A 10,456-nucleotide genomic window follows, 5' to 3' on the forward strand; every position below is an offset into this window, starting at 1 on the left:
TTTCACAATGTTCTGTTCGCCTCATCAGCATATCCTGTCGGGTGATGACAATAAAGAACCGTAACCCAGCTGTCATGATACCCACAAAACCCTCTTTTGTTGGTTGTGACATGAAGCTTTTACCCTCCTAAATTACATCTGGATTAAAAACTACAACTTTTTCCTTTTTCCTGTCCACTTACATGTAGAAAATTGCATGCAGGTGTATGTAGGAAGAGAGACCAACACCTTTTCAGTTGTGTTTTTGTTGTTAATGGCTTTCTTGCTTCTCCAGTAAGGACCTGTAATCAATCAGAGAGGTTTTAAGTAGCTGTTTGTCTTCATTTGGGTCTTAATGTAAAATTGCGGATAAACTAAAATCAGATAAGCAGGAGCAGACATTTCTGAAAAAGGAAAAGTCAGTATATGAAGCGTTCACTGTGCACCTGCATTGCTTTGTCTGCTCCCAAGTTACAACAGCGTGATTACATGCTTTATTAAGTGCTGAAGTGCTCTCCCTGAGTAAAAGCAGATGTCACCACAAGGTCTGTCACTGAGTCTGGATCCGGGTGCCTGTGGTCAGTGTCTCAGCCTGCGTGTAGCTCCCTGTGGTTTTGTTTTTTCTTTAAATTGCTGTATGACTTTATTTCCCTTAACATACACAATATCAGTGAACAGTGGGCTAGAAATTAAAAGACTTCAAACAGATGTTCTCCACTGAAAAATAATGACTTCTGACATGAAAGTTTTCATTTTTGTATCACAGAACTTCACACACACACACAAAAGAGACAGAATGGGAAGTTGCACAAGCATGAATGTAAGATGTTTGCTGGTTTGTCGCTTTTTGTTGCTTGTTGTTTTCTTGATATTGTGGACAGGTAATGGTCTTTGTTTGTCCTCAAGTTGACCGTCTTCCTGTGTAACACCTGTCGTAGTCAGTGTAGCTCCTGGTCAGGTGGCTGTTGTCCTTATCCTAAAGAAGGCTGTTTGAATTTTACACATTTAGGGGTGAAAGGAGACACTTCCTCGATCAACAGATGCACACAGAGGGCCAGGGCGGGGCCTACATGCTAGATGGTGCTAAGAGGTTCTGGGGCACAGACAGCATTAACCTGTCACAAGTGTTTTCAGTCATGTGTTTTTGGCTGAACTGGAATAATTTAGGGTTTTCCTTCTTTAGACAAATGATACAGGCAACATGTGAGGGGAAAAGAAAAGGCTTAATTTGCTACTTGAAAAAGAAGTTTGGCATCTGAGACAGAGTTAAAGGGGAGAGAGCGGAGGAACCCTGTCCACCCTCATGCAAATCACTGCACTGTGCATTATCACATTACATATCACATCGGATCGCATCACATTAAATCCGATCAAGCCGTGTTGTGATGGATCACACTCTCTGTTATCACAGGGCTTAGGCAAACAAAGTGTTTTTAAGACATTTTTAACTACAGCATGATATTCTCATTGTTAACACAACTTTAGAGTCAATAACTACTCACCAAAATTCTGAACAAATCTCAGTTGTAACACACACTTTTGAAAATGAATCTCTTAATTTTACATGATATTATTCCAACAGCAGATATTGTGTGGAGGCTACTGGAATATTTTACATAAATTCTTGAAATGAATTCCTCCCCTTTAATCTGACTCATCCCATATGTGCTCGCTGTGTTTCCCAACACTGGGAGGGAACAATGTTTAGGCTTTACCTACCATAGTATTAATTAATCATTGCACATCTGTAAGTGTGTATGCCCATTTTGGTGCCTGTTGTGTTGGTTGACTCGTGTGTGTGTGTGTGTGTGTGCGTGTGTTACAATGGTGCTGTGGCACTTTGGCACCTGCACTACATTATAAACCTAAAGGCTTGGATAATAAGCTGCAGGTGCACTCCTGGCAAACAGAGGGGAGATGCAGGGGGTGGCAGTGCTGGAGTCTTTGTGTGTGTGTATTTGGAGGGGGGTCACCTGCTGTTGCCGGTTGGCACTCTACATTAGCGAGTATATGATGTCAGTCTGGACCCTATACCTCGCTGTGTACAGCACGTCCACCACACTTTTTGAGCAGCGGACACGAGGCTTCTTCCAGGAAACTGGCAACAAAGAAACCAACTCTTTTGTCCATCATTCCCACCCGTCTGCGGCACTGTCAATAATTATTGACGTTAATTGCCATGATGATTAGGGTAATTTCTTTATAGCTGTGTTGGCAGGTATGCAAAGTAAAGATGGGCTGATGGAACAGACCACAGGAGGGGCTTCTCTCATTGACAGCACAGAGTTGAAGTGACAGCCAATAAGGAGGCAATCTACTTCATGAAAATCTAATTATGTGATGAATGGTGCAACGTATAGACTCTGGCACAGTAATATTGCACTCCCACCTGTGAAAATACGAGCTGGAATAATTGTTTATGTTGGGGGAAGGCTACTTTATTTTATGTAATGCAAGCAGTGCTGTGTTAGTATCCTAAGTACGGTATTCATAAACATCTGCCTCATGTAAGCCCCCTATACATACCCACATACTGCCATAAGTTACTGCTGCTGTGTACAGATCCTGCAAGGATGTCATTCCTGCAGCATGTTTCAGTTAACGTGTAAAGAGTGTCAACATACTTTCCAGTGTGTGAGACTGAAAAGAAAAAAAAAAAATTAAAAGGCACCAAGCTCGAAAAGAAAGTTGCAGACATTGCAAAATCTTTGCAGAAGATTGATGAGTGAAATTCACATCATTATAACTTTTGAATCCCTCACCTGCTTAACATTTACTGTACTTTCTGCTGAAGCACTGTTATACTCTCTGTTAATGTCTTCCAGACTTCATCTTGGCTGAAGCACATCATTGTGACTGAGTGAGAATTCTCCACCGAAGCTCGAAACTGCACCCAACTTCTGCTGAGAAACGTTTGTGTGTTTGAGGTAAGACTGATACTTTGTGAGTTGCGCTGGTTTTATACCTTTCTAAAGTCTTTTTACCTTCAAGATTAAGGCATTATCTCCCAGGGTTTCAATCATACACAGGGTCCCCCAACAGTTCTCTGCACAGAATTTTAGTTTTAAAATGTATTAACGCTGCAACTGTTAGTGACTTAACATTAACAAAGACGATCATCCCACCTGAAACAGGCTGTCTGGTTGTGAGGCGTATCAAAATGACAAATTTGAAATCCTTGGTTTAGAAGTAAGGTAGCGCGACAGCATACAACATATGGCATTGCGTGTTCAAACCTGGCAACAGGCAGTGGATTAGCAATGAAGATTTCCTCTAAATGAAACAAAACCCCTCAAAAAAGGACCATCATTAAAAGGGCTGCAAGTGTAACCTTCACTTTCATGTGCCCAGGGGAGCGAACAAGACAAGAGAGGGAGACTTTTTTTGATTCTTTCAGCTGCATTTGGAGAGAGACTGAACATGCACTGAGCTCTCGGATCTTCTCATCCACACTTTCCCATATGGCATATGGATCTGGGTGCGGATCGAAGGATGAGACAACAACAAAAAAAAAAAAAGAAGTCCCATATGCGTGTCTGTTTTCTTCATTAGCTCCCAGCCAAACAGAAGTACCTCCTCAGCAGCTTGATTGAAATTAATGTTGTTAAAAATGTCAAGACGGACGCAGCTCATTTACACAAGGACTTGACATCACAAGCATAAATGTTCACAGAGATTTTGACATTTGAGAAAAGGCTTAAATTTATGAGATGTATGTGATTTTTAGTTTAGTTTAGTTGAAAGATTCACCTCAACATACCTTCTATCTTACACGGCTGCTGGTAAAATATGAAGGAGGACGTGTTTAGACCAGTCCAACAACATGGCTTCCAGTCATACTGGAGGTGAGCTCCGTGCAGAGCTAACCTGACATGACCTTGAGAATTTTACTGCAAGATGCAGCTTGGAACAGTTTATTCCTGGCATTTATATCTATTTTGAACAGAATTCATTTAGACATTTCCAATTTCTTATTGCACAAACTTAAACCTGCATTCATTGATATTCTCGGCACAGAACAATTAGCTATGAATGCAACAGTGACGTATTATTACTGTATAAAGTTGATGTGTCAAACATGTCGGCAGTTAGCATTCACTTGAGTTGTATTTGTGTCCACCTGATGACTCTAAGTCCAATAGTCACTCTCCATGTAGCCCAGTTTGAGTGATTTATACATTTCACATACTCATTTGATCCGTTGGTTATGTAAAATTACTGCTTAGACCAGCTTTAAGGTAGATTTCCAGGACATTTAGCCTTTTAAAATGTAATTCTGCCATGAAAGATTCTCTGGATTTTAGGGAATAAACGCTCAGCTGTGGTTTGTGCGTTAAGGATTGTGTGTATTTCCAAGCCATCTATTTAAGTTCAATCCATTAAAGCCATAGCTCTGCTCCCACCGCAGTGAACCCTCCCTCTGCTACTGAGTCTAGACAAAGTACCCATTGTACCACTGCCCTTATTCTTCCTGCAGCACCACCAACACCCCTTAAGAATTTCCCTATGCCCACCCCTTTGAAACTAAACTTAAATTTAGTCATATAAATCCACATTTAAATTTGAGAATATGTATATTTTTGATTAATTGTGCATAATGAGCTGCCAAAACCCCACTTATCTGAGTCATAAAATAGTGCCTGACCTCATTATCTGGATAAAGCACTTAAAAGTTACCTGTAGTTTTAATGCATTGCACTTTCCAATCAATGTGTCCAGTCCTGTGACTCCTTCGACTTTCAGTTGATGAAGTTTCTGTAGATGATGCTTTTTTTTTTTTTTTTTTTTGTCCAGCTATTTTTAGACTTTTTAGACTCTCACTTGATATTGAAAATCAGGTGCTGGGATGAGATGCTGTCTGTCATCATGTGGGCATCTTTCTTTACAAACGTTTCTGAAGTAGCCCCTTCACTTGCACTACAGGAAATTCCAGCATCCTAAACCCATCCACTTCTGACAGCCTTTCTCTGTGCTGAAAAGCACATGCGCAGTGTTTCTTATCACACAGACAGTGTCAATTTGCACATGGCCTCCCTTTGACACTTTTTGCACACGTCCCTAGCGGGATGGGGTGAAATCTGCTGTTACCTTGAAGAAGGTGTTGACACTGGGCCCAGCACCAATGAATTGCACCGTTGCCTCAATTAGCTGCTCAGGATCTAATGTCAGAGCCATGAGGACAAGGGGGTGATGTGATACCCTGCAGTTGAGGCTCTGCCGCTTACCTGACGGTCCCTTCGTGTGTCTTAGCATATCATATGCTTCAGCATGCTAATACATACAAGCTCCCAGCTCTTTTTACATGGATTCGGCAGAAACACGGCTACGGGGGCCTCTGCAGGTTCCTCTTTGCGCTGGGCAAGCACCTCTCTAACCAGGGCCAGGCCTGACAGGGAATAAGTTACAACTGATTTGATGTCAGATATTCTCTGGAAACTAGTAGTTGCCAGCAGGATTATGGTTAAGGAGCATTCTGGTGCTAGGTCTGCACTAAGGGGCATCTTGTAACTCAGAGGAAGTACTGCCGGCAGAAGGGGGTGAATGTACCTCCCTGTTACCCCCTAGCCACCCTCTTCCAACTGCCATCTGATGTGAGGTAACATGTGAGGGCGAGCTTCCATCTGTCCACGGTATACGCTAGCAGAAGGTGCAGCTAATGAGGCTTGATTTGCTGCTGCACCTGCCTCCAATCTGGGGGGTGATGGTAGTGGTGGTGGTGGTTGTCTGTGAGGTTGTGTGTGTGTGTGTGTGTGTGTGTGTGTGTGTGTGTGTGTGTGTGTGTGTGTGTGTGTGTGTGTGTGTGTGTGTGTGTGTGTGTGTGTGTACTGGGGATGCTCTATCTCACCAGCCTCTCCTCCTCCTCCTCCTCCTCCACCCGCCTCCTCTCCCCCTCAAGGTGTAATCATTGGTTAGCTTGTATGGGAGCGCCTGCAGGTTGATGGACCCTGGGAATTCATTAGGAAGTAGGTGAGGCCTTGGGTTGAAAGGGCCTTTTGACCTGCCTCCAAACACCCTCACATTACAAAGAAGAGGACGATTCAAAGGGAGAGGGAAGTCAGCCAACTTGTCGATCCATCTTTACTGTTAGCACGATAGCATGTCTTTTGTTAAAAGAGAAGATTCTGGTGCTCATGTGGTGGAGTCGGCATCTATTTTTGCAATTCCTTGTGAAAATCAGACTTACTCAGAAGCCATGTGAGTAACAGTTGTTGAGGTTTATGAAATGCAACCAAAACAAGATCTTCTTTAGTAGTTGTAGATGAGGTTGTTTTCCTCCAGATGGTGTGAGGGGGAGGTGTTATGTCCACATGTTAAATGCAGCATGTTTATCCCCCTTCTCTGTTCCCTGTCACAGATACCATTTGACACAAGAGCTCTTCAGAGGCCGGTTATTCCAGGCCATTGAATCCAGATCAAAACCAGCCCTGTGTTTTTGTGACTCAGTGTTCAGCTCCCCTTTTCTTCACAATCAGTCCCTCACTGCTTCTGGAACTGAGATGGGAGGCAAATCCTCGCCATGGCTCTGCATTATAAGCCACAAATATGTCCAGGTCTTTTGAGTCGCTGCCAGGCTTGAACAGAACATGACATCCTAACAGAGTGATTTCGGTTCTTAAATTTTTATGACAATATTTTTGGTCATTCCTGTGAAATGTTGTATTTAAAAATAGAGGAGCAGTTACAGAAAATTTTGGACTATGTGAAAAAAAAAAAGAAAGAAAGAACTCAGTGCCTCAAGGCAGGACTTGTAACTGGTAGTGAACCCATCGTTGGGAAACTTTCTTTGCAAGCTGCGTGAATAATCCACAGGGTGATGTCATTGCCGACAAAAGCCATGTGCCACTCTAGATTATTTTCAAATTAGCTGCTCCATTCAGAATGGACTTCTACATGTGGTGGCCCAAATTAGAGCTTGCATATTAACGAGTGACCTGGACAGACTGGTAATACTTAACATGCTCACATTTGATTTAGAGCATGTTGTTAATGTTGAGCTGGATGGCCTTCCGTCTTTGTATTATAATCAAACTCCATGGCACTCGGGTTAATTTTGGTAGATTCAGCGGATGATAACTTGATTTTTATCAGGTCTCCTATCAGCATGCTGCAGAGCCACTCACCGTTCTGTATGTTTGACCATGTTATTCATCAGCATCTGGAAGGAAAATCATATCCTTGATTTGCATTCTAGCCCCTCCACTTTATGCTACACCTCATGATTTCATGAATACTTTATGGCTTCAGTTTGTCCAAATGGCTCACATTTCAGATTAGTTGGACATATTACAGTATCTGAACTGACAGGAAAATGATACAATATATACTAAGAGTCTATAAATAACGTGAGCGACTCGTAGCCCTGCAGCCGCTCCATAAGTTGCATTTTAATCTCTCATAGTCTCCTTTTTGGATTTTTTATTTAAAAAGATGTCAAATCGGAGAGCTTTTATAAATCAGGGCTTCGTCACCAAATGAATCAAACACTGAGAGATAAATCCAAGGCCTGTGTTGAAATTATGAGGCAGCTCCATGGGAAAAGAGTTTATGCTGCGAATCTGAGAATGCTGATCATCCCATCGGGCTCATTTGTTTACTTTCAAATTCCCTCTTTTGTGGGTTTGGAGTTGGAGCAATGTTTGTGCTTGCTTTGGCCAAGGGGGAAATCACTTGAGATGTGATTAAGAAAATGGATACTGCCCTCTTCTGGCAGATGCAATAATCGCTTCCCTGTGAATCCATAACAATTACACAATTACTAGATTAATCAGAGCAATACAAAACAAAAACAAAAGCTCCTCGAAACCAAAACTTTCACCGGTGCTACAAGTATAGATATACACAGAAAATGGACTTTTCCTTTTCTTCTATCTGTACTGTTTTCCCCAAATCTATCATTTTCATTGAACAAATAGGTGAATGTTTTTGTGTGTGTGTGTGTGTGTGTGTGTGTGTGTGTGTGTGTGTGTGTGTGTGTGTGTGTGTGTGTGTGTGTGTGTGCATGTGAGAGGCTACCTAGCTGCAGCATGTGAGAGGAGGGAGCTAATTCCACTCTATATTCTGAAATAGATGCAAAATTAACAATTGTTAGCCGGTTTACCAGGCAGGCCGCCTTCCTCTAACCAGGTAATTGTCCAAAGCTTTTAATGACCGCTGCAAATCATTCATTAAAGTGATGTATAAATCCCATATGTTTCCTCTGCCTCTCTCTTGTGTGTAATGGTGCTCCATCCTCATGGCTGACGTGGGTCAGATCTTCAGGCAGGTGGCTGGGAAATGGAGGCAGATGGGCCGAGTATGCCACCACTGAATCTGTGAAGTTCTCTCTTCAGTTTCAAGCTGCACCGATGGGCCCTTGAATTATTACCGGGCCCCCCATTCATAATTAGCCCAGGCCTGGTGGGGACCAAAGCCCCACTAATGATGCCTTTGTCGCTGCTGATCTGCGCTCCACAATCAACAAGAGAGGATGTATGACTGGGAGAAGCAGCCCCACATTGAGTGATAACGTGCCTTTAGGGCAGCCTCTCTAAAACAATCACGCATGGTTTCAGCTCTCCCCTCGTTAAAGATGAGTGTTCACATGGGGCGTGAGACAGAGTGCGTGTATGCATGTGTGTGTGTGTGAGTGAGAGAGAAAGAAAAGCTTGTAGGTCTTCAGAAATGCCAGTTCCCACAGGCAATATATAGCTGTTTGATTTCATAAGCTTTCCAGCAGCAGTCAATATATGTAAAAGATGCCTCTATATGTAAAATATGTAAAAGATGCCTCTACTCTGTAAACAGTATTGAGCTCTGTTTGATTTTCTTCTATTAATGTCTCTATATTACTGTCAACATGTCTTTGCCTCATTCCTCTGAATTAGATCACGATAGTAAATCGTTAAAATGCTAATTTCACCAAATTTCTCTGTACCAAATGTTGGTCTCAGTGTTATATAAAAAGACATGCCATTGGCCAAAAATGCATTAATATTTAACACAAGATTTAAGTAGCATGTTTTTTTTTCCGTTTAGTGGTAATAACCTGTAATTTATTGTTAAATCAGGCAACAGACATCAAGTAAAAATACTCATCAGAAAGCATAAAATATAATATTAGATTACTTAGATTAGTTAGATTAGTTAGATTAGATTAGATTAGTTAGTATTGATGCATCTGATTTGATTTAAATTTTAATATATTTTTGAGGATAGTAATCTATAATACATAGTTTTTCTGTTCCCACAGTGTTTGCATTAATGTATGTTGAAAAAAAAAATTGTTATAGACATTAATAAGTTTTCAAGTAATTTCAAGTAACTGGTTTCATAACCTAACCAAAATCACATTTTTTTTTGGCCACATCTACATCAACAGAACAAACATCAGCCCACTGCCTCCCTCTGCCAGTTCTCCTTCACCTGCCCATTTCACCCATCCCATTTAAAATGCTAAAAACGAACCCACTCCTACTTATGAGTGCAGAAGAAGATTAAAGGTCACACACGTGTCAGAAATTTTCTTACTTTCTCCTTCTTGGTCATGACAACTGAACGTCTATCTGGAAGCAAAAAAGCAAGGATAGGAGGGAGGTGAGGACAGACGAAACTTAGGACGGGAAATTAATCATCTGTGCCTTCTTTTCAAATTAGGACTTTATTTGATGATAATGCCAAAAATGTAGAAGTATTATTTCACATATATATCCACATTAATAATCCAGTCCTTTAACATATGAGACAATTCCTTGAGAGGATGCACTTGAGCATCAATTGAGCCTCCTCTGCTGAAGGAGACTGAATTTTCGGCAGCTCCTGTCATCTTCTCTGCCATAGGGAGAGCTGGCAACATGGTGGAACCAGCATCTGTTTCTGGCTCACAGTGGCAAGGAGGGGCCAGAGGGGGTAAAGGATGTATTTAGCACTTTTGAGACAAAATATTGCTTAGATATGGAGCTTCTATTGGATCCTGATATACTTTGGAGATGCTGGCAAAGGTTTTTGGTTCATGTGTGTGTGGGTGGAGAAAACGCAGCACGGGAGGCGTACATCTATCCAAGAGTGGGTGGATCCCAAAGTCCAGAAACTTGGCCCTTTTTCAAATGAAAGTGTATTTGTGCATTTATTAGTGTGCATCGACAGGCTGCGTTAAACGATTGCTCTCCACCCACTGGTTAAGTCCAGCTTTGAAGTCACACGTGAAACGATTACCAATCATGTCCACACTTGCCAAGGCAGAGTAAAAGATAAAACTGAATACACTCTCGCTGATTGCAGTCACTTTCGTTCTGTCTCCGAGTCAAACAAGCAACTTGAGTGATGTTGGCTTTTACAAGGAATTCAATGGAAATTCATTTGTGGTGTGTAGACAGAGTTGGTGCATTAGCCTTCAATTAAATTATGTTGAACTTCCTAAATTTAGATGCGTGTCCAGGCTTATCTATTAATCACAATTTTTGCATTTGCATTCTGTTTTGTTAAAGGAATCATTCAGCAT

Source organism: Toxotes jaculatrix, chromosome 23 (assembly GCF_017976425.1).
Source record: "Toxotes jaculatrix isolate fToxJac2 chromosome 23, fToxJac2.pri, whole genome shotgun sequence".
Classification (NCBI taxonomy): Eukaryota; Metazoa; Chordata; class Actinopteri; family Toxotidae; genus Toxotes; species Toxotes jaculatrix.